At 61.4% G+C, this 23,576-nt stretch overlaps 1 protein-coding gene across 2 annotated transcripts in view; it reads right to left on the bottom strand.

Moving 5' to 3' along the window:
• ARVCF (ARVCF delta catenin family member) overlaps positions 1-7,890 on the bottom strand; it is a 47,090-nt gene extending 39,200 nt beyond the window's left edge. For both annotated transcript variants that reach the window (XM_045535162.1, XM_045535164.1), the window contains exons 1-2: positions 7,722-7,890; positions 2,620-2,673 (exon numbers count right to left, since the gene is read on the bottom strand). The gene's annotated coding sequence lies outside the window, so the exon portion shown is untranslated. The remainder of the gene's footprint in view (positions 1-2,619; positions 2,674-7,721) is intronic.
• Between the last annotated feature and the right edge of the window lie 15,686 nt (positions 7,891-23,576).

The raw sequence follows: 23,576 nt of genomic DNA, 5'->3' as shown, positions 1-23,576 counted from the left end.
TCCGCTCCCTCTGGGCTCTCCTGTGCCGTCTTCCCCTCCATCCTCCCCTGGGGGCTGGCGAAACAGGACAGTCCCCTGGATCTCAGACTTCTCAGCCTCCAGAACGGTGAGAAATTAATCTCTGTTCTTTATAAACTACCCAGTCTCCGGCATTCTGACATAGCAGCACAAAATGGATTAGGACAGATGGAGTCGAGCCTAAGTGTACGAAACTAAAGTAGAAATACTCACTAGAAGAAAGAACAGGTGCATATTCGCCTGGCTACACACTAAGCAGGGCTGACTACACACACGACAACAGAATAACTAAGAAAAGGGAAAACACCAACAGGCTTCACCACAAAGTATGAAAAATTTCTGAATGTCAAAAACTGTCATAAACAAAAATTAAAAGACTGAGGAAAAACTTGCTGCAGGCAGAGAGATGAGCGAAGAATTAGTATCTTTACCACATAAAGATTCCTACCAGTGGTGGAGAAATACATCAAGGCCCCGGCGTGGGGGCCAGGCGGCCACAGAGGATGCAGCCTCGCTCCTCAGCAGGCAGACACGGACTGACCCAGCTGGTGCCAGTCTCCGAGAGGGGACACCAGTGCTGGCCCAGTGGTGGTGAAGGGCACGACACCCATGTCCCCGCTGGCCCCCCTCACTGGGCCTGGCATCGGCATGAGTCACCCCTGATGTTGTCTCCCAGCTCCCCTTGGGGACCGCTGCTGCTCACCACCACCTGGGACCCCAGGGTCGGCCACTGGCTTCTCCGTGTCTGTGTGTGTCTCCTCAGTCAGGCGGGGGCTCCCCAAGGGCAGAGCTGGGCCGGACGTGGCTGCAATGCTCAGGGTCTAGCATGGGGCTTGGCAAGCGGGCGCTGAGTGGCCAAAGGTGAGTGAGGTGACACATGGGTGCTGACTTTCAGCCCCCATCCTGACTCAGCCCCAAGGCTCCCTACCCATCCCCCGCTGACGTCGGCAGGACCACAGCCCAGGGCCCAGGTTCCGCTTCCCAGTCTGTGAAACAGGGCCTGGCCCAGAGCAGAGGTAGCATGAAGGCCACCACCCACCCCTCCAGTACCCACAGCAGACATGAATGATCAACTACCACTCTCCAGATGGGCAGGACAGAGACAGGAGAGAGAGGAGGCAGAGAAAGAGGCCGAGAGACCACAGAGAAACCGGGACAAGACCAAAAGCTGCAGGGAGAAAGAGGGACACGAAAGGAGAAAACAACAGCAGAGACCTGCCTGGCCGGCCACCCTGCTGCATACCAGAGCTGTCACTGTGCACCTGGCTGACCAGAGCTCCCTGAAGTGGCCTATGAGGAGTTCAGGGGGGTGGCGCAGCCACTCTGTCCCCAGACATGTCACCTGTGTCACAAGCAATGCTACGTTCCTAGGCCTGGCCAGACCTGGACACCGCCTGAGCCTCTTCACCCCCACCGGGAAGACCCCATGTGGCAAATGGTCTGAGCAGCAAGCTGCTTGGCCAGACGCTGGTTCTCCCACAAGGCCAGGCGGCAGCAGCCCTGGCTCCCACCAGGCCAGCCTGCATGGCAGCTTCCCACGCCCAGGTCCTGGGAACAGGCGAGGAGCTGGCCACCCTCCCCTCCCCTCTGTCCTGCAGCCCTCAGCACAGGACACACAGGTGTCCAGAGGCCTGGAGGCTCCTGGGTCTGTGGCCACTACCTTCCCCCCAGCATGTGAGCACCACACCCACAGGCCAGGCCTCCACGCTGCACTAAGTGTCGCTGAGAATCACAGGGAGGGCTGGGCACGGCCAAGCCTCCCGCAGAGATGGTGCTCGGTGCCATCAGCCAGGCTGGGGACTGGGCAGCACACTAGTGGAACAAGAGCAACCAGGACTGCTCTTTTAAGCCATTGCCCACCCTGCTGTGATCAGCAAGACTGTGACAGGCTGGGGTGCAAGCAGGGCAAGCCTCCCACCCTGCAGAGGGTCTGGGGGGACACATGAGCCCCTTGGCCTCCCACCCTGCCACACTGCCTGCGCACCACACCTCAGTCCCACTGCAGCTGGTGGCTGTGATGAACAGATGAACCCCAAACACGACAGTGCACTCGGCCCATGGCTGTGATCAGAGCACAGATGTTCAGATACCAGTCACCTGCCCCATGACAGCAGAGCAGTGCAGCTGCACGGAGACCAGAAGGCCCACAAAACTGAAATATTTCAGACAAGGGTGAGTGTGCCTGGCCTTGGGGCCCACCTCCATCCCCAGCCGGCAGCTCCAGTCTCCCCAGGGCAGCCAGCAGCTGCCCAGAGCCGAGTGCTGGGCTGGGCAGGCCGTGCGAATATCAGACTCTGTGGTGGGTATTGTCCCAGCTGAGTCGGTCACAAGCAGGCCCAGCGGATGTGCTGACCAGCAGCCTCGTCAGTCAGCCCTACACAGGCTCCTCCTTGAAGCCAGATGTCAAGCCCTGGCTGCTGTGCCTACACCCGCCCCATCTAGCCCAGGAGCTGGGCCCACCCAGGCAGAAGGCAGACCAGGAACACACACTGCCCCATGCCACAGTCCACCCCTGCCACCCCCCACCCACAGGGCCCACCAAGACACTCTGCTGTCCTGTGTGGGGAGGGGACGTCCCCAGGCGCAGCCCAGGCCACTTACCTGTCCTCAGGGGAGATCAGCACGTCCTGACACCCATCCTGCCAACTCAGGCTCCTACAGGGAGAGCACAGGGTACAGCGTGAGGCCAACCCAGCTGACTTAAGGCCAACACTGGCCCACACTGTCACCCAAGCAGGACACTGTCATCCGTAATCCCAAGGTTGTCCCGTGGTGCTCCCGACTCATAACCACACACACGCATGCACTTTCTTGTCCCCACGTGACCGGGGCTGCAGTTCACGCGGGGCTGCACTGTTCCTTACCAGCATTTCTAACACTGCCGACTACCCTTCAAGACAGTGATCCCTGGGAGTGACGGACTGACAATGCTGTCTTCCCTGCTCCAGAAGGCTGGGCATGTCTCGTCATGATAAATGGCACAGCAACAAGGACCCTGATCCCCGGGCAGCCAGGCCCAAGGTCCCACTGGCCCATGCAGGGGTCTAGCCCCAAGGGGTCTCTGCCAGCCCAGCTCTGCTCCTGCTGCCCTAGAGCTCACCCCTGCCCTGTGGGAGAGGCCCTCTGCCCCTCCTGAGGCTCCCCGAGGCCAGCCAGATGCTGGGGCACTCTGACAGAGACAGCCAGCTTCCTATGCCCAGGACTCAGCATGATGGGTGGCAGGCAGGTTCCTGGCCCTGGAGCCATGGCCAGGTGTGACCATTTGTCTGGGACCCACAGACCTGGCACTTGAGCCTAGGCTGCTGGAGTTTATGGGCTGGAGCAGGGTACAAGGTGGTGTCTGTGCCTCTCAAAGCCACAGCTCTGCCCCCAGGGGAGAAGGAACCTCCCAGCTTCCTGTCTCGGCAGATGGGGGGGGGGAGGAATGCATTTCCTCTCATTATGTCCAGGCTCCGGGATGCTGCCAGAGTGTTCATGTCATAAAAATGAACAACAGGACGGCAGGGAGGGACTGGCCTGGGAAGGGAGGCCATCTCCAGGGTGATGCGAGTAATCAGACTCTCTCCCCTCAGCTCCGTGGCATTTTCGGGATGGCTCCAAGCCTCTGCCCAACCCTCCTCTGTTGACGTGGTCCCTTTGGGAGACCCAAGGGTGGGTGTCCCTTCCTCATAAGAGCCCCTTCATCGTGGGGTGAGGGGCTAACCAGGTGTCCGGGGGGGATTGCAGGGGTGAAGGACTCTAAGGCCAGAGGCAGGGAAGCAGCAGGGGCCCGAGTCAGGCATAGGTGTGCGTGCATTCGAGTGTGTGTGCACAGAGTGTGTGTCCAGGGGGGGCAGGCCTGGCTGCGAGCCTGCCACCAGCACGGCATCCCCAAGCAGAGGAGATACTGCTCCTACCCCAAGGCCTGAGGCTCAAGTATCAGCTTTTACTCTGAGCCTGAAGTTTCTAGGACACCTCTGCTTTTAGCTTAAATGTTCACATAGATTTTGGCCCACGGAGGACCCGTGACTTTTTCATCAGCCCTCATAACCGCCAGCCTCTCCCCAGGGGTCACCGTGTGCTGCAGCTTCCTGACACCCTGGCTCTGCGCTGTCATCTTGCTGACTCCCACTGCGTGCCTTGGGTCGGCCTAATATCCCACGTTACAGATGGGGAAACTCGGTCCAGTTTCTGAACCCCAGGGCTCCCCAAAATCCCCCACCTGGCTGGGGAGGCATGGCCATAAGAATCCAGTCCCCCCTCATGGGCTTCCCCCATAAGGCAGGCGGAGGAAGGGGCACGGTGGTGGGGGCAGCCAGAGGTGTGGGCCTCTGTCTTGAAGGTGCCCTTGTCACGGCAGTATCATGCAAGTGGAGACAGGCAGAGTGACTGCAGCCAGCCTGCGGGGAGCCCCGGGCAACAAATGGACAGAGGACCAGACGGACGGGATAGCGATATGGAGGTGGAACTAGGTGATAGGATCATTATGGGGAGGTGTAGGGGTGCTCGTCCTGGGAAGTTCCTCTGAGCACCACCTCAGGGCTGGTCTGCAGGCTCCTAACCAAGGGACCACGGCACCTGGTTGACCTTCGTACCCCGGATGAGGGTGGCCAAGGGCTCCCCACCAAACTGTCCAGGCCTCGTGGCTAGCCATGGGGCTCTGCCAGTCCCCACCTATACCCCACAGACCCACCCCCACCTTGGGAAGGCCTGCAGCTCTGGCACAGTGACCCCTTGAAGGCTGAGGGTTCTCAGACTGGGGCTTGAGCCCTGCCCAGGCTGCAAGAACCCGCCAAACGGCCAGACTGGCAAGCTGAGGACCCTTGGACAGCTGGCCGCAGGAGGCGGCTCCCACGGGCACGAACTGAGTCCAGAGTTGAGATGAGGGACTGGCCCGGGCTGGGCAGGCAGCTCCAGGCCAGGGTGGGCAGTGAGGAGCCGGGGTTAGGATCAATAGGTCTGCCTGCGAGCTCAATCTGCACTCATTGCAGTGTGGCCTCAGAGGCTGCTGCTCCACAAGTCTCCCGGCTTCCTGCTGCCAGCAGGGCATAAGATCAACTGCAGGCCTCTGGGAACATGGCCTTGCGACAACCAACGCGGGCAGGTATGCAGGGCACTTCTCGGCTGCTGGGCAGGGGTTTGCACTGTTCAATGACAACAGTGTCCACTACAGCATAGCCAGTGCACTCCACCAGGCCACTGCCACTCCGGGAGCATTAGGAGAGCATGCCCACTCCCACTGAGGACACCAAGGCACAGCCCCACCTTCAGGGCCACGCAGGAGAGGCTGAGCCCTTCACTATCCCCACTGAGCCTGCACTCGGCCACCACCTGCCCTGTGGCCTGCAGGTCTCCCTCTGCTTACATCGGGGTGTGAGGACAGCAAGGGGCAGGGAGCCCTGGCTCCTCCGGCTCCACACCATCAATGGGCAGCCTAAGCCAGGCACCTGGAGAAGGGTCTCACCCACAGGGGAAGGCTGGGTGGAGCCAGTCTTGCTAGCCGTGCGGTCCTGGCCGTGGTCCTGGCTGCCCTCTGGCGGCCACATTCAGCTCCCAGCTGCTTTGCAAGTGGTGGCCAGCCCCTCAGTCCCAGGGGCAGTGGGGAGGGCCTGTGCCTGACTCAGGTGGTGGGGGGTCTGCAGGCCACACAGGTGTCTGCCAGCTCTGCGCTCATCTTCCCAACCAGAAACAGGCCGAGATGTGGAGCCCCCTAGTGAGAAGGTCCATAAAGGGATCTCCCACTCTGTGTTCCCCTAATTCTGGGGCTCCTGCAGAGTGACCCAAGACCTCGTTCTGGTCTTAAGTGAATCAGGTGGCAGAAGAAGAAGCACCTGCCCCTGACCAGAGCTACTGTGGGGAAGCTTCCAGAGCCCCCTATGACCCACCTGGCACCCTGCAGTTCTGCCCCCAGACTCTACCCATTCCTGGCCACATCCTCAGACTGGGCCGCAACCCCACCCCAGCTCCACCTCCTCCCTCAGCTTGGGCCAGGCGGGGAGCAGGGCAGACTCAGGGGGCTGGCCAGCTCTGGCGGGCTGCATACCCTTGGCCCTTGCCAGCTGTGTAGAGCACCTGGCCCCTCTCAGAGGCAGCGGGTCCTACTCCTCCTGCCCCCCTAGGGCTGTTTTGTGTCCACCCCAGGCCTGCCTCTTGGGGTGAGGGGGCACAGTAAAACTCATCCTGCACCCACAGAAATAAGGCTGCAACCCTGCCCTCACACAGCCTGGGAGAGGCAGAGGGGCCACCTCTGGAGGGGGTGCCAGAGCCCACAATGGGGCCAAACAGCCCAGATGTGGCAGTAGGTGGAGGCTCTAACACAGCAGGACTGAGCCCAGACCACTCAGTTCATACAGCAGGTCCCCGTGTTTTTGCAGAAAAGCCCAACTGGGGGCTGGCTTGGCTGTGCTCCGTGACCCCGTCACCAGGCTGGGACTTGAGCCCCTGTGCTGAACGAGTGCTCTCCTGTGCTGGGCCCTGTTGGACCCCTGACTGAGGGTGGGGATGAAGTCAGGGAACAGCCAGGAGCAGGTAGTGCAAATGGGAGGGGGCAAGGCTCAGGGGGAAAAGTCCATGTCCTCCCTGACACACAGCCCCACACACTGTCGGCTGACCCAAGGCCTGGACCACCTGCTCAGGAACTGCCTGGCCACCCGCCCAGCACATGAGCAAGGGGGCTCTGCCAGTCCCCTGCATCCTGCAGCGTCCCAGATCCAAAGACAGAGAGCACAAGACAGGCAGCACCTGCCCAAGATGGACTGGACTCTGGGACTGGGATGACCACAGCCCAATTCCAGAGTAAAGGCAGAGAAGCTGGGGTCTGGACGGGGTGGAGGCACCCCGTACACCCCTGGCCCATACTCCTGGGGGAGGTTTACCCCACAGGAGTGTGGGTGACCATCTGAGATTGTTGGACGGCAACATTAACAGCCTACCCTAAAAGTTGAAACACACGGGGTATTTTTCTTTTTCTTGTTTCTAAACGCGCCTGGGTGTCAGTAAAGGGGCACCTGATCCCTCAGATCCATGTCAGTCTGATGCATTACCCATACGTTAGCAATAGCAAACTGTTCTTAGGTATCCAATATTCAATCGCTTAAAAATTAAAATAGGGAGGCCGAGATCTCAGGCCGCCAGCCCAGGGCGACTCCTCAGCAAATCGGGCTGAGCACCGGAGTCGGGGAACAAGCCTCCACCCGAGGCTCCGAGGGGGCCCCAAGCCAGAGCACCCGGCAGGGACCACTAACCCCCGGGCGGCTGGAGCAGCGCGGCACGGGGACGTCCCTTTGGCGGGCCGGTGCCCCTGCGCTCCCCGGCGGCGCGCCGCCCCAGTAAAGTTCCCCGGCCTTGCCGCCCCCCGGGCCGGGGGAAAGTTTCCGTGGCCGCCGGGCCCCGGCTGCGGGGCGTGGGGCGGACACGGCCGCGGGGCCGGGGCGCCCCGGCGGGGTCGGGCAAGGCTCGAGGCCGCACACAAAGGGACCCACCCCCACCGGCCCGGGGCGTCGGCGCCGCAGCGCGGGCGAGGCGCGGGCAGGGCAGAGCTGGGCTCCGACCCCCGGCCCAAACCGTCGCCCGGACTCCGACTCCGGGCCAAGGACCTGCCCAACCCCTGCCCAGACTGCGGCCCGGACCTCCGCCCCGGCCCCAGTCCCCACCCCAGTCACGGCCCCGACCCGGGCTCAGACCCTCGGCCCGGGCCCCGCCCCCGCCCCCTGGCCCGAGCTCACCTGTGCGCCGTGGGCGGCTCCGCAGCGCGGCCCCCGCCTCCGGGCGGGCGTCCCAGAGTCCCTCGGGTCCCGAGGCGCGGCGTTCCCAGGATGCGGCGCCTGTCGCCGTCCGCGGGGCCCCACCTCGGGCCGGCACAGGCGGACCCTCCCTCCCGGTTGGCGCACAACCCGCCGGCCGCCTCCCGCCCCTAGCGCGGCCCGTGCGCAAAGCGGCCCGGCCGGCGACGCGGCCTCCGCCCCGCCCCATCCGACCGCGAATTTTCCCATTGGTCGAGAGGCCCGAGGCGGCCCGGCAACCGGCGCCGATTGGACAGGCGCGTGGAGGCGGCGGCCTGCCATTGGGCCTCCGGGGTGTCGGTCCCGGCAGATGACCGGCCCCCTCGCGGAGGGCCAGGCCCCGGCACCTGCCGGCACCGCTGCGGCGGCCGGGCGCGCAGGGCCGCCGCTCCCTCCTGGCGTCTTCCGCGGATGTCCCCGGACCGTCGGCCCCTAGCTGGGCAGGGGCGCCGGCAGGGAAGGGATGGGCAGCGCCGGCGCCCCTGCCCCGGACTCTGGCCGCGTGGCCCCCACCGCCGCCCCAGTTCGCAGGTGTCCTTTGCCGGCGCCTGCCGCGCAGCGCCCTCCCGCCGACGTGGACCGTATTCCTCACACGCCCGCGAGGCAGCGCTCTGCTGCTAGCCCCATTTCACAGACGGGAAACTGAGCCTTAGAGAGGTTCTCGCTCGCTTTAGGTGACCGGGCTTGAACCTGGCGTCTGACTCCGGGGCCTGGGGCTCTCCCACCCTCACCACCTCTGTCCCCGCAGCGCGGGCGCGGGTGAGGCCTTGGCCCAGCGAGGCTGAGGTGGGGGTGGGGACTGCGGTGTTTCCAAGGCCAGGAAGAGACGCCTCGTAAACCAACGGTTTAGGGTTTACCCCCCTATAGTACAGAGCCCCGGGGCTCCCTCCAAACACGGCCCCCCACCATGGGGCTGCCCTTCCTCACCTCCTCCTGGCACCGCCCTAGCTCTCGGCCTGGGGAGGGGGGCTGTCTCCGCCGTGCATCCCATTCCTGCACCTGCCTGGAGTCATGGAGGCGCACTCACCACCTGCTGAGATTAGAACAGGTTGTGTTTCCCTTCCAGGTGGAGAGCACCACCCTCATCTCTGCAGTGATGCGGGGCGCACAGGGCACCTACCCTCACTCAGCAAGCTCTACAGACTTGTGGGTGGTGTGGGGGGAAGAGCAGGGATGCTGCCCAGTGGGGCTTCTCTCTAGGGGAGATCCTGAGATGGCCCCTGGGCCAGTATCCCTGGCTGTCGGTTGGTCCTAAGCCTTTCCTAGCCCCAGGTGCAGCTGGAGATGACCAGTTTCTCAGCTCACGACATTCCCAAGGTTGCTGGAGGAGACAAGCTGCCCACGACACTACTAATCGTGGTGGTGGAGGGGAACCAGACACCCCTGTCTTACCTACCCGTGTCCAAAGTCCAGTGTGTTCACCCAATAGTTGCTTGGTCAGAACAAAGAAAGTGAGATGGCCTTGGGCAAGCACTCACCACTGGCACTACCAATGGGTCCACTTGTACCCTGGCAGTCATGGAGAATTGATCCCACAGTCTTTCAGAGCCAGGCAGCTACTACCAATCGATTGGAGCTGGCACTCAAGGTGACAGCCATTTGGCACCCTGGCATAGGGACGTTGCTTGTGGCTCTGGAAGGGCAGAGTGAAGCTTCCCTCCCTGGAACCTAGGGTGGCGCAGTACCATGGTGACATTGTGGCTTAGGTGCTGTGTGGCTAGGGGTTCTGTGTCCTCCTTTTAGGAGTAGATTTGATAAGTCCAACTGTCCCCAAGCATCTCTCCAAGGGCATCTGGCCCTGGTCCTCCTGGAGCCCCTCTTCTCACAGTGACCTGTGGTCCAGCACTACCCTTGCCCCACACTTGCGAAAAGAGAGCGAAAGGGAGAATCACCCACCCAAATCAGCCACCCAAATCAGCCCAAGCAAGGACTACCTCCCTCTCATCACCACCCACACCCCCATAGGATTCCAGAGACCACTAGCTGCATACAGAGGCTCAGGGTGGGCAGGACCAGCGCAAACAAGATTCAGGGCCACTGTCCAGCAGTCAGCACACCAGGCTGCAGGTAGGATCAAAAACAGAGAGCAGGGAGACCACAGGGACTGGTAGCCCAGTGTCCTCCCTTCTTCTCACCCTCTCCACGCAGCTGCTGGCCAGCTCTGTGGGGACAGCTGTAGGGCACATGGGGAAAGCCACAGGAGAAAAAGGTTTCATCTGGGTGCAGGAAGAACTTCCCAACAGTTTCAGGTGTTCAGAAACCAAAAGAGTGGCCACAGGAGGTAGTGAGCCCCTGTCTGAGGACATGTACAATTAGAGGTGGGATGACAGATAGCCCCTTGCAGCCCCAAGATCCCAGGGCTCAGATACCCACCCCTAGACCCATCTCATCTGCTCTCTGGCATCATACAGCATCCAGGCTGCAGTGAGTCAGTGGTGGAAGAAAAAACATCAGAGTGCCTGGCTCAGTCTAGCTGGGAAGAGTATGGCTGGGGTGGGGTTAGCCCAGGGCCACATGTTGTCTGTGACAGAGTGAGATTTGAACCACCATCTGACATGTCACCACATCCCTCTTTGTGGGCAAAGGGAAAGCGTAGTCAATCCATATCCCACTCTGTGGTGCATGGCCTGGTGTTTTGAGGCAGACTTTTGCAGCTGCTGCCCAGTACCCCAGGGCATGGTTCCTCACCTCCAAATCCCGGATACCGCTTGTCCACCACCACTACCTTTTGGCCCTATGGACCATATGTTCTGGCTGCTCATAGGGAAATCACGGGCACCAGCCTGGCATGATTCCACTGCCGGATGGCAGGAGGGAAAACCAAGTGTCTGGCTGGGTCTGCTGCCTGCTTGCCAGGTGTCCCTGGGCATCTGGGGTCTTTGGTCTCCTCAGCTGCAGAAGGTTTCAGGAGGATCACAGAGACTGCAAAAGAATGGGGCAGAATGGGCCTGCCCTTAGGTCCAGGTGAGACTCTTGCCTTTGCAGATTACCAGGCAGGCACTTGCCCTCTGTGCGCCCGTTTTCTGCAGGGCATTGGGGCTTTGGGTCAGGATCAGGGTGCCTAGGTCTTCAACGCAGGGCCGTGGAGCTAACCCAGCCACTGCTGCTTGCCACTGTTTATACTTCAACTGAGTGACATAACTGCTCTGAGTCTCAGTATTTACATCTATGAAGTGGGGTGAATGAGACTTGTGGACCTAGACAGCCAGGTTTAGAGTGCTTACCACACTGTCATTATCCCTAGTGTAGTTGTCATCCTTGTCATAGTTTTTTTTTTTTTTTTTTTGAGACAGAGTCTCACTTTGTTGCCCGAGCTAGAGTGCCATGGCGTCAGCCTAGCTCACAGCAACCTCAAACTCCCGGGCTCAAGCGATCCTCCTGCCTCAGCCTCCCGAGTAGCTGGGACTACAGGCATGCGCCACCATGCCTGGCTAATTTTTCTATATATATTTTTAGATGTCCATATAATTTCTTTCTATTTTTAGTAGAGGCGGGGTCTCGCTCTTGCTCAGGCTGGTCTCGAACTCCTGAGCTCAAGTGACCCACCTGCCTCGGTCTCCCAGAGTGCTAGGATTATAGGCGTGAGCCACCGCGCCCAGCCGTTGTCATAGTTTTTTGAGTACTCACTTTGGGGCAGAGCCTGGTCCTCTGACTCCCCACCTTTCTGGAGCTTAGGCCCCAGGCACGGCTCAGAGGCTGGTGGGGACAGGGAGTCAGTGCTCACCTGCCCACCCAGCACAGCTCACACTGAGCCAGCGCATCATCCTTGGGGCCTGGACCTGGATGTGGACTCAAAGGCTGCAGTGGCATGGCGAGGGCTGGAGTGCCTGGTCCCTGGTCTGGGGTCCGTCCTGGGAATAGCAGGGACATTAGGGCAGGGGGCAGGCATGGGGGTGTCATAAAGTGAAGGTAGGGATATTCAGGACAGAGGATGTCTGTGGTGGGGATCGGGTGGACAAGGATGGTGAGACCAGGACGCAGCCCAAGGGAGGCAGGTGTGGAAGTGCGCATTCCTGTAGCCCTTCTAGGGAGGGCTGCAGGGTGAGCAGGTAACAGCAGGGCTGCCACCACCTCCCAGGGCGCCCCCACGGGTCCGGAGCTCAGGAGGCCCAGAAGGCCGCGGGGGTCACGAGGCGCCCAGACAGCCGCACACCCTCAAGGTTTGGCGCAGCCCCGGGGGCGGGGCGCCAGGAGGGCTGCGGCTCCCGAGCGACAGCGCGCGCAGCCAACGGGGCCCCGGGACGCGGCGCGCTGCCCCGCCCCTCGCCGCACCACCCAATGGTGAGCGCACAGGCGGGGGATGGGCGGGGCCTAGGCTGGCGGCGGCGGCGCGCGGGCGCGGCACCCGGAAGTCGGCGGCGGCGGAGGCGGTGAGTGTGCGGCGGGCGGCTGGGCCGTCTGACTTCGCTCCCGGTGGGGCCGGCTCGGGCTCGGGGGCGCCCGGCTCCAGGCTCTGGGGGCAAGAACGGGGCTGGGTCTTCGAGGGCGGGTGGGCCAGCCGCACCTCCGTGCCCTGCCTCAGTTTCCCCTTTTTGAGGCTTAGAATGGAGTCACGCGGCTAGGCCTGGGGCTCTGTCGGATCCGGGGAGAGCAGACCCACCCTGGCCGACGAAAGCGCGCCACGCGTGACTGGAAGGCGCTTCCGATCTTGCCCGCCAGAGCGGGGTGCGGAGGCCACCACTGGCAGGCCGGACCCGACTCGCTGCGGGGAGGCTGAGACCGGCCGGGCTGGGAGCTGCGTGGGCATTGCGGGATGGGTGGGCTGCGGCTTTGGCCAGCATCCGGGACAGCTCTGGAGTCGAGTCACGCCGCCCCCGCCCTGCGGTTTGCTTGGGGGCAGTGGGGTAGCAGCTGGTGTGGATCTGGGTGGACAGCAAGTGCTGGGTCATCCTTGTGCCTGAATGCTGCCTGCCTGCGGCTGCTGGGGTAGTCGGACCACCGCCAGAGCATCAGCGGTGGGGGCTGGGCTTTGCCCTTGTTCCTCCTGGGGAGTGGGCACAGAGGACCCTCTCCCTGCCCCCAGCACCTGTCCTGTGCTCCCTGGCTTCCTGCAGGGCCACAGCTTTAGAGTGAACCTTCTGCCCTTGGACAAGTCCCTGGGCCTCAGGCCCCCTTGCTCTGTAGGAACGTCACATGCCCAGCACCAGCCAGGCTTGCAGTGTGGCTCTGGACCTGCTGACTGCTGTTTTGCTGCCATTCTGGGCTCAGAGCCCTCTTCCATGAGGCAGATGTGACAGCAGCTGTAAGGGATAGCTGGGTAGCTGTTTGGAAGGCTCGTTAGTCCTTTGGGACTTTGGGCAACCATTCATTGGCCCAACCCTGTTCACACACAAAAAAAACAGGCTAAGGGGGCAGATGGTCTTCCCAAGGCTGTTCAGAGCCAGCTCCCAGTCCCTCTGCTCCTCCTGGGCCCCCTCCCAGAAACCTTCCTGCATTGGGTGACCTGTCCTGGGGGTGGAGGCAGCTGGAGAGGGTGACCATGTTGTCTTGTGGGCACAGCATAGCCTCTGCCCCTCCTCCCAGGGTCCCAGTGCTCTGGCAGGGTGGGGTGCCCTGGTACTCCCACCCCGCAGGCTCCTGTAGCATGGGTTCCCAACCCAGGGGTTCCTGTTACTTGTGTGTCCTTAGACTACAGGTCCCTCAGACCAAGTCCCTGCCTGCCCCAATGTGTAGTGACAGTAGTCCTCACTGAACTATGGGCCAGGCTGTCAGGTCTGCCTGGGTGTCCAGCCCTTGTGCTTTGGTGTCTTCACTTGGTGGGCTGTCATCTGACTGCATTTCACGATGGGCGTGATCATGATCGGTACCGTGGGAACTCACTCCCGCTCCAGCTTCCGCCCCAGACAGTGAGCTCTGAGGGCATCAGGGTGATGCCTCTAAGAACTCCTGCAGAGATGAGGGGCCTATAGGGGACCCCAGAGTGGGTCTGGAGAGAAATGGCCCAGGATAGGGAGACCAGGAGAACTTTTAGAAGTGGGGCTGTGCTTGTCATTGACACTCCCAACATGTGAGAACCGGGGCCCATCCTTTGGTAACACACAACATGTCCATCAGCATGTGATGGCAGCACAGGCCGGTCTCTGTCTCCCGGCGGGGGCTCCCCTGGTGCACCTGCTGGCATTTTGGAGGTACAATGTCAAGGCCTCCAGTCCCATGCTAACTGTAAGTGCTCGCCTTTACCCTCTGTGCAGGAGTTGGTAGAGGTGCCCCCTTTTTTGTTTTTGGTAACCACGCAGGTTGAAGGGGCTGCTGAGAGGCTGGGCCTGACCTTGGCTTGTGGGGAAGCTGAGTGATCCTGCCGGGAGGGCCTGGGGCGCAGGGGCCACCTGCTGCCCAGAGCGTCCTGTCGTGCTCATGTTTGTGCTGCTCCTTTGATCTGTGAAGAGAGTGATATTCTGGTGTGAGGCTGAGTTAATGCCCCAAAAGCATTGTGAAGACCTGAGCAGAGAGCATCACTGCAGAAAATTTGTCATGGTAAAATGCCATTTAGTAGCCAAACGAGAAAGCATAGGTTGCTGAGCTCTCGCCGCCGGGGTGAGAGTTGAGTAGGGCACTGCGGAGACTGGCCGCTGGGAGGGTTTCCCGACTCAGGGCTTTCTCTGCCAAGGCTCCAGGAACAGCGACAGTGTGTTCCCACGTGTTTACCTCCTCTGCTGGCAGCTGCCGGGAGCCCACGTCACATGTCTGTGTCTGTCCTCTCCTTCCAAAAGAGCAGCTCCAGCTTTTAAGCTCTGCCCTCGGGGGCTGTCACAGCCCACCAGGACAGTGTGCAGGTGGGGGTGGGGGACCCGGCTGCTCAGCTCTGCCACTTAGGCTCTGGTGGTCATTGAGGGGCTTGTCAGAAGCCCTTGGGATCCCATCCTCTGCGTGGCTTCTCCAGACCAGACAGACAGGCTGGACAGCTTTAAAACGTATTCCCTAGGCTGGGTGTGGTGGCTCACATCCACCTTGGGGGGCCAAGGCAGGAGGATTGCTTGAGCCCAGGAGTTTGAGGTTGCAGTGAGCTTTGATTGCGCCACTGCACTCCAGCCCAGGCAATAGATAGAGCAAGACTGTCTTTTAAAAAACAGAAAATCACACATTCCCCAAATATGTGAAGTGCTTGGCATTGTTAAATGAGGCAGCAGAGTGTAGGGCTCAGCCGACCTTCCTGTGCACAGCCCTGGCAGGAGAACGATGTCACAGGTGCCCACCCTCCCAAGTATCTAGGCCCCCTTGGCCCCATGTCTCAGTGAAAGTACCTCTCTGTTCCCTGGAGCATGCGTCCCTGCATCTGTTATCGCTGCATTCTGATTTGTTTATGTCCCTTCTTCCCAGACGCCCTTTTTGTCTTCTCAATTGACAAAGGGAAGTATTTCCGTCAAGCGTAAGGCCCCCAGGGTCACTGGGGTGACGTTGCTTTTCTTTCAGGTGGGCCGTGTCATTGTGTAGCAGTTACGACAGCCTCAGCCTGCTGCACTCTATCCTATGCAGATGTGTCTTGTGCTGGGGCTGATGCAACCTTCTCCTGGCTCCTGTGAACGGGCGGCTCTCAGGTTCTCCCTGCCTTTCCTTCCCTCACCTCCAACCCCTACCTGTAGGAATGTCATGGAACCAGCAGGGGGAAGAGGACAGGGCCTGTACGCTTGCTTCTGATGGCAGCTTTTGGGAGTGGACAGTAAGTCTTTGCCCTGCTGTGAAACATGCCTACTGAGAGTGCACACATTTGCAGCACCCAGCTCCGTGGATGGGACAAAGTGAGCCCAGACACGCAGCTACCCTCCATATCCAGCACCAGGATGTCTCCTTTGCATCCCCTAGTTGTCTCCTGCCCTGGTTCTGTCCTTTGCAAAGGTCTTGCTTACCTGTGTCCTGTGCACGAACGGCTGAGAGGTATGCTGCCCTAGGCCGGCCTCCACGCTGCCTCCGGAGCTGGAGCTTGTTGCTGTCCACTGGCACATTTGGACACCACTGTGCTGGCTTCCGGTTCCAGGCTACAGACTTTCTTCCTGTGTTACTTCATGGACTGAGGCATCTGCATGGCTCCTGGCCTGGCGTGACCCAGTCAGGGCTCTAGAAGGTCCCGTGAATAGCCATGACAGAGACCTGCCCGCTAGACACCAGAGTAGGCACTGAAGCTAAGGTGACCACTGCAGCAGCAGAGGCCTGGTGACACATGCAGGGCCCCAGGGGCCCCGTGTGACCAGGAGTCCTGGGTGTGGCTGAGGTTAAGCAGGCTGGACGGCTGCAGGGCACTTGGGAACGATTGGCTGGGCGTTTGGGAAGCATGGGTGGTCCCCACCTCACACCATCCACACAGGTAGACAGTGGGCAGACCCCAGAGCTACACCAGCGTGTGGCCATACAAGCAGTCAGGGCAAAGGCTCTCGCTCTGGGCCAGGCGGGGCCTTCTCCAACAAGATAGGGACGGGCACATGGTGCCCACGTCACACCAGCCACCTGCAGGTCATGGAGGCCCAGGAGTCGGTGCCAGCCTCGGGCTGGAGAACAGACGGAGTGGGCGGAGGAGTGGGCAGGGTGTGGAAGAGGAGGGGACAGGTGTCTCTTGGTGCCCATGTGCAGGAGGCTGTGCTGGCAGGCAAGGCGTGAGTGGCTGGCGTGGCCAGGGCTAGTGTGTGATGCCTGCTGGTCCCCTGGGAGGAGGGGCTGCAGCGGTGGGGTCTGGAGAGGGCGGGGAGGAGATGGGATCAGGGACACCTGTCCAGTTTCCACCACGCCCTGTCCCACCCCCCCCCCCCCCCCCGGCTCCTCTGTGACCTCAGGCCTGTCGGGCCTGGGCCTTGAGCTCCTCTTGCCTTTTCTCCCAGTGGCCTCTGCCAGGCTGCCAGCCACTCTCCTCCTCACCTGCCTCTGTGATGAGTGCCGGGAAGCAGGTCCTTGCCACCTGTCAGTGGGCCCTGGACCCACCCATCAGTGTCAGGCCTCGTCCCCACATGGCCTCTCCTGGGTCACTGCATGCTCCGTGGCCAGGCCTGCCCTTCTGGTATCATTTTCTTGTTGAGCTTTTTTTAGGCACCAGGAGTGAGATTTAGGGCTTAACTCAAGAGGCGAGTCTCACCCTTCTCAAAGAGGGGTTCAGCCCATTTCCACTTGGCTCCTAGGAGCAAAAGATCTTGTTGGTTCCTGTGAGAAGTCAGGGAGGAGAAAGGCGCCCCAGGCTGGAGAGAGGCTTCCAGAGGGGTGTGGATTTCAAAAGCAGACGGTGGGCAGAGAGGACAGTGCCCACTGGGAGAGTTCTCAGAAGTGTTATCAGCCCGCGTCCTTCCCAGATAGCGCCCTGCACTAGGAACAACCTGTGCCAAGACCAGGACACTTTCTTCCTGTCTTGCAGAATTACCAGGTTGTTGGGCTGGGAGAACGTGAGCCGTGATTCTGGGAAGCCTTCCACTGTCATTCTTAGAGGATGAGGAGCCCTTGGCTGTGACAGAAAGAGGTGCTTTCTTTCCGTTCACACCTCGCAGAGCCTTCCTGCCGGGGCTCGGGGGTGCCAGGGGACTGCAGGAGCATGTGGGGGGCACAGTGCTATGGAGATTGCCTCCTTGCGAGTGGCTTCTCCTGCGTCCCTGGCAAGGCTGGTGGCATTTGTGGTCATACAGTAAGCTCGTGGTGACTGTCCCCCTCTCACCTTGCTGGCGGGATCTGCAAAGGCCATGCCAGGTCCCAAGCAGATTATTCCCAGGCCTCCCTGCGCAGAGGCATTTGCTGCCCTGGGCTGGGCACTGAGGGACGGCAGCTGCCTGGCCACGCTCCCACTCGCCCGAGTAGAGACAGTGCCCTACTGGGAGTTGTCAGTGTTGACTGTCACAGGACACTGAGACCTGCCTTTGTCATTGTGTGGGTGTAATAGGAGCTCTGCTTTCCTTGGACGGAGGCACACAACACGTGTGTCCACACATCCACTGCTGTCTGCCGCGTCTGTGTGCTCCAGGAGGCGGTGGGGTAGGTGGGCTGCTGTGCTGACTGGAGTAAAGTCCCCACACACCCATGTGTCTCCTGCACAGGGTGTGCCGGCTCTCGGACAGGAGGGGTTCCTGTATCAGCCATTGCTTTTAAAAAAAAAAAAGGGTGTCACTTAGAATACCCTGTCACAAAAAGACTTCCTGCCCAATTCCCTGGAGTGGGTCCCAGGGTGGCCTCTCCCCTCACAGAGCCACGCCCCGGGGGCCCCGGTGGACCTGGGCAGCACTGCCGGGCTTGGGCCCGGCCCGCTCAGGCAGCCAACAGCCAGCAGCAAGTTCCCGCGACAGAGCATCTTTCTGGCCCTGCAGCCTCCGGGGTGATGTCTCGTTGGGGTAGAGAGGCAGGTGCAGTGGGCCGGGCCCAGCCACCCGGCATGGAGTGGGCCCTGGGGCGCGTGGTGACGTCAGTGGCCCGTGAGGTGGAGAGGGCAGCATCGGGAAGGGGTGATGCTGCTGTGTGGCCTCAGCCTGGTGTGCTCCCCTCTCTGAGCCGCTGTGGCCGTGTCGCCCAGAGTCCCCAAGGCCATCCTCAGGTTGAGTGATTCCCTGGGAGGACTCACAGGACTCAGGAAAGCAGTTATATTCATGGCTACAGGAGAGACCAGGCTTCTGGAACTTCTGGAGCTGCGTGGACAACATGTAATTCTCTCAGCAGCGTGTGACAACGTGCATGGTGTGCTGTCAGCCAGGGACCTCCCAGGGCGTCCAGGTCTGTATTTAGGGCCTGTCACGCAGACGTGGCTGACCTTGGTCTCCGGCCCCTCCAGTGGGTGAGCTGATACCGCGTGGCCCAAGGCCCCCCACTGTAAGTCACATTGTTAGCCTAGACGATCTGGCATCACCCAAGGCCCCAGGTGAGCAAGGACATTCTTACTAGGCAGGACATTCCAAGGGCTTAGAGCTGACCTCCCAGGCCACAGCTCTCTTTGGCGTGTGCAGGGTATGGACAGCTCTGGCCTGGGGAGCCAGCCCCACACCACACGTGGTCACCCTTGAAGGCTGCAGGCAAGAGGCCGCAGCGGAGGTGCACACCCGGGTTGGTGGAGGCCACGAGCAGACTGTTGCTGGGCAGTTCAGGACACGACAGGAGCCCCCGGCCCAGTGACTGGTGAGCAGGCAGGTGGGCAAGAGGTGTGGGCGTGCTGGCCTCATCTGTGCAGTGACAGCCTCGAGCACCTACCTGGCCTGAACCGCAGTCCCTGGGTGAGTGACCGCAACATGGTCCCAGCCCGGTGCTTTCAGAGAGAACCTGCGTCTAGGCTGCGGCCGTCCTGTCTCGACAGCACTTCATGCTGGTCCCTGCTCCTTTCCAGGTGGTTTTTGTTTTTATTTTTATTTATTTATTTATTTATTTTTTGAGATAGAGTCTCACTCTGTCACCCAGGCTAGAGTGCCGTGGCGTCAGCCTAGCTCACAGCAACCTCAAACTCCTGGGCTCAAGAGATCCTCCTGCCTCAGCCTCCCGAGTAGCTGGGACTATAGGCGCCATCATGCCCTGCTAATTTTTCTATTTTTAGTAGAGACGGGGGTCTCTCTCTTGCTCAGGCTGGTCTCAAACTCCTGACCTCAAGCCATCCTCCTGCCTCGGCCTCCCAGAGTACTGGGATTATAGGCGTGAGCCACCGCGCCCGGCCTCCAGGTAGTTTTTAGAAAGAGCTATAACTTGGCAGAGTTCACGGGGGATCAGCTTTTCACATGCTATCTTTGGTTGTGACGAAGGGTGCCTGGCCGTCTTGTGCAGCAGTGGGACACAGCGTCACAAGGAAGCCATGGTGGCCTGGGGCTTGAGCCAGCCAGGACCCCCCTGGGCTGTGGTAGCACGAAGTGATGTGCTTCCCCCCTGCTCATCCCGGGGGGGGGGAGCCTGCTGCTGTGCCACGCCAACACGCCATGTCTTGCTGCGCTGGTGTCGGGGACGAGTGGTAGGACATTCGGCCACCTCAAGGCTCTGCTCTGGCCCCCGTGTGTGGCTCGTCCTGACTGCTGCCAGCACAGCCTCCACTCCCCAGCCCGGGCCACACCTCTTCCATCCCTGTGGGCCTGGCGAGGCCTGGTCCCATCCCTGTGTCATGCCAGTTGCCTTCAAGACAGTGCCCCTAGTGGGACGACATGTGGGCATATGACCCTCGTGGCCAGGAGGAAGCCAGCTGCCCTGTCACCCACCAGCCTTCCCAGGGGCTTCTCACAGACTGCGGAGGTCAGTCAGTGGGCCGTGTCACAGGGTAAAGAGCAAGGCAGCAGGGCCCCTGTGGAGCCATGCCAGCTTCCGGATGATTCCACGATGTGGCTGGGCAGAGTGACTGTGCTGGGGCAGTACAGATGAACAGGTCTGGATCCAGTGCTGGGAGCATCCTGGCCCTCTGGGGGTCCTCCAGGGAGTGGGTGTGGGGTCCAGGAGGCCCACTTGACCGCCCACCCCACGTGTGCCTGCTCTGGGTGGCCAGCTCACTGCTCCTGCACCCAGAGTCCAGCCCGCAGGAGCCCTGCCAGGCCCACCTTGCCATGTCCCTGCTGTGTGACCTGGGACTCTGAGGAGGGATCTCACCATGAGGAAGGAGCACCTCAGCTGTCTCCTCCCTGCCCGGGCTGCCCTGGCCCAGCCTCCTCCAGGTCCCCTACTGGTCTGACCCGCCCAGGGAGCCAGGTTCTGCGGAACCTGCCCCGTTTGGCTGGGGCCCTCCCCACCTCCCCCGCGGCCTGTTCCTCTGCTGTAGTTGCTGTGAGGCCGGGTGAGGGGATGGGGGAGCGAGTGCTGGGCACGTGACCACCCGGCCGCTGTCGGCAGGCCTGCTGCTGTGTGCTTGCTGCCCTCATGGCCACCTCAGCCCCCTGGGGCAGGTGGCACCTGGTGCAGGATGATGCAGCTTCATGCAGATGCTCAAATGCCATGAGGCCCATGGGTGAGGCTGCTGCTGGGCCCGGCCTCTGCCTGCCTCTTCCTCCGGCCGCTCTCTCTGTGGTCGGCTCTGGCCCTCTGGGCCTTGGGAGCAACCCCGGAGCCCCACATGGCTTTGATCACGCTGCGGCCTCCTTGGGCTGCCGAGGACATGTGGAGACCCCGTCAGGCCTTGGCCTGTTTGCGGAGCCTGGGGTGGGGTGGGGACAGGCAGGGCTGGGGTGCCACCAGGAAAACTCGGCACGGTTCTCCCTGGGGCACCACCCTCTCCTGCACTTTCCAGCACGGTGTCCTCGAGGGCAAGCTCCTCGTGGCACAGAGATGCCCAGAGGGTGAGCCGAGCCTCCCCCGGTTCCTCACTCTGCCAGCCATGGGAGCTGTGAGGAGTGGCCAGGCAGGGTGGCGTGAGCAGGGCCCCTGTGTTTGCCCTGTGGGGTGGTTCCTGCTGCCCACACCCCCACCTGCCCTGCACCCAGCCTGCAGTGCGATGACAGTGACCTAGAGGATGGGGCTGTGTCCAAGGCTCACTCTCAGAGCCTGGCAGGTCAGCAGGAATGAGATGGTGGCCCGTGGGCAGGGTGTCAGAACTCCATGGTGGGTCCGGGTGGGGGCACATTGGCCTTGTGGGGCCCTGTGGATTTGCCAAGGGAACATACGGGGGCCTAGGCCAAGTAGAGGCCCTAGTGGGGACAGTGAAGCTGGCAAGGGAGGACGTGGCCTGCTGGCCAGAGCTGGGGGGTGAGGGGTTGGAGAGAAAGGCAGTTCCTGATGGTCCCCTGCCCAGGGGCTGGCTTTCCTCTGGTCCTTCCCTCCCAATGACCGCGTTTTCATCGAGGCCACAGCCTTGGGCTCTACGCCCACACTGCCAGCTCCAGGCTGCCCGTGGGCTGTCCATGGCCTTCCCTCAGACCATGGGGCCCTCCCTGCCGCTGCTGCCTGGAGGGCTGGTCCCCTGCCCACCCCAGGACAGTGAGTCCTACAGCTGACCACCTGGGGGGGGTCCTTCTGTCTGGCCTGGGTCAGTGGCCTCAGCAGCAGCTGGTGAGCAGCCCAGAAAGGCCCAGGTCAGCTGAGCCTGAGAGCAATGGCCTCGTCGTGACACCAGCAGGGCATGACCTGGTGGATGGCCCCCAGAAGAGCCCTGGTCATGCTGTCCTTGGGCAGCCCCAGGACACTGGGCCAGTGGGATTCTAGCAAGGCCCTTAGCTGGGGTTCTCACACTCAGAAGAGGCTGGCTCCCCAGGGTGAGGGGCCTGTGCCTTTGGGTCACTTGGTGGGTGCTGGGACCCCCATCAGCGGCACCTGGCAGGTGGACACCTGGGCCCCCCAAGGCCCAGCCTGCCCCCATCTCCTTTCGCTGCATTCTGGATGGTTCTATGTGCCCGTCTCGTCAGCCTCACCAATCTGCTCTCGGATGTGCTGCGGAGCTTTAAGCTGCCATCGCTGCAGCTTTCATTTCCTAACGAATTCTCTAAAAGTTCTTGGTGCTTCGGGACCCTTCTGGGTTACCCTTTGTTACTTCCTTCTCCCTGCTAATATCTTCAAGCTGTTCTTTTCTTTCTGCAAACAGAGCATGCTTGGTTCCGACGTGCAGGTCCCTTTGCGCTGGCTCTTGCTCATGGTGCTGGTTTCACTCTGTGGTTCTAACTGCGGCTTTGGGAAATGGGGTTATTTTTACCTGGAGAGTTGGCCCCAATAGCTTGCATGCCCTGGAGTGGTGGCCCCCAGTAACCCAGGGCAGGAACCCAGCCCACTTCCGACCTGCAGACCTCTTCCCCACGGCCCCCCTGCATTGACACACCTTTTGGCTCACCATCCTATGAAGGGCAGTGGCCCGCAGCCCCTCTGCAATGGCAGCACATCCCCCCAGCACCCAAGCTTCTGCAGATGGCACTCATCGCCATGGTGACACCGCACCTGCAAACCATGGCCTCCTCCCTGGGCAGAGGGTTGATCCCCAGTGGCCACCCCTGACCCTAGGCCTACAGGGGCCCAGCACAGAGGGGGGCCAGGGAGGGATGCAGGCCCAGTCCCCTGAGCCGAGGCTGAGTTCTGGGGCCCCTTCAGGGCCAGGCAGGCCTGGGTCCCACAGTAAACTCAGGACGTGGCCTCTGGGTGCCAGCTGGGGATGGCAGTGGACCAGTTTTCACAGACAGTGGAGTGAATCCTGGGTGCCTCCTTTCCTGGGCCAGACCAGCCAGCAGGGAGATGTCACGGCTCTGAGCCCAGGTCGTGTCTGTGGTGCTGGCCATAGGTTGTGGTCTGAGCCCCTGCTGCCCGCCCACCTGCCCCCATGGTGCTGGCACCAACTTTGATGCAGGGTTGATGTGATGGAACTGTCCTCGTCCTGAGTTCTGAGACACAGAATGCAGAAACGTTTGGTTTCAGAGACCCAAGAATCGGAGCAGTGGCACTGATGAAGGGAGGTGACAGGGAGCTCTCACTGTCCCCAGGGCTAGGGCCTCTCCCAGAGCCACGGGGACTGTCGGCCCCAGCCTGCTGGAGACAAGGGGCAGGAGGGGCTGGGGCTGGGTGTCTCACCCGGCCTCCTGCCCCAAGCCAGGCCCAACCCACAGACTCACTTGACAGGCCTCCTGGGTAGGAGCCCACGCCTGCTCTAGTGGGACCATCTGCCTTACATGTGGGGCCACTCAGTGGACCCTCCCTGACCCCGAAGGTACCCCAAAATGGGGCACAGCCCTCCCTGACCCCTAGGGCATCTTGTGCTGGTGCATTTGGAGTGCAGTGGGCTCTGCTGGATACACACATGCCCGTGTGCACACAGCCACACATGCACGCATACACCTGTGCACACAGCCACACATGCGAACATGTCTGTGCACACAGCCACACATGCACGCATACACCTGTGCACACAGCCACACATGCGAACATGTCTGTGCACTCACACACACACTTCGAGAGACTCACATCTGCGCATGT

Source organism: Lemur catta, chromosome 21 (assembly GCF_020740605.2).
Source record: "Lemur catta isolate mLemCat1 chromosome 21, mLemCat1.pri, whole genome shotgun sequence".
In the NCBI taxonomy this organism is placed as follows: Eukaryota; Metazoa; Chordata; class Mammalia; order Primates; family Lemuridae; genus Lemur; species Lemur catta.
The sequence above is the reverse complement of the archived record's forward strand: the minus strand, read 5'-3'. Positions and strand labels throughout refer to the sequence as shown.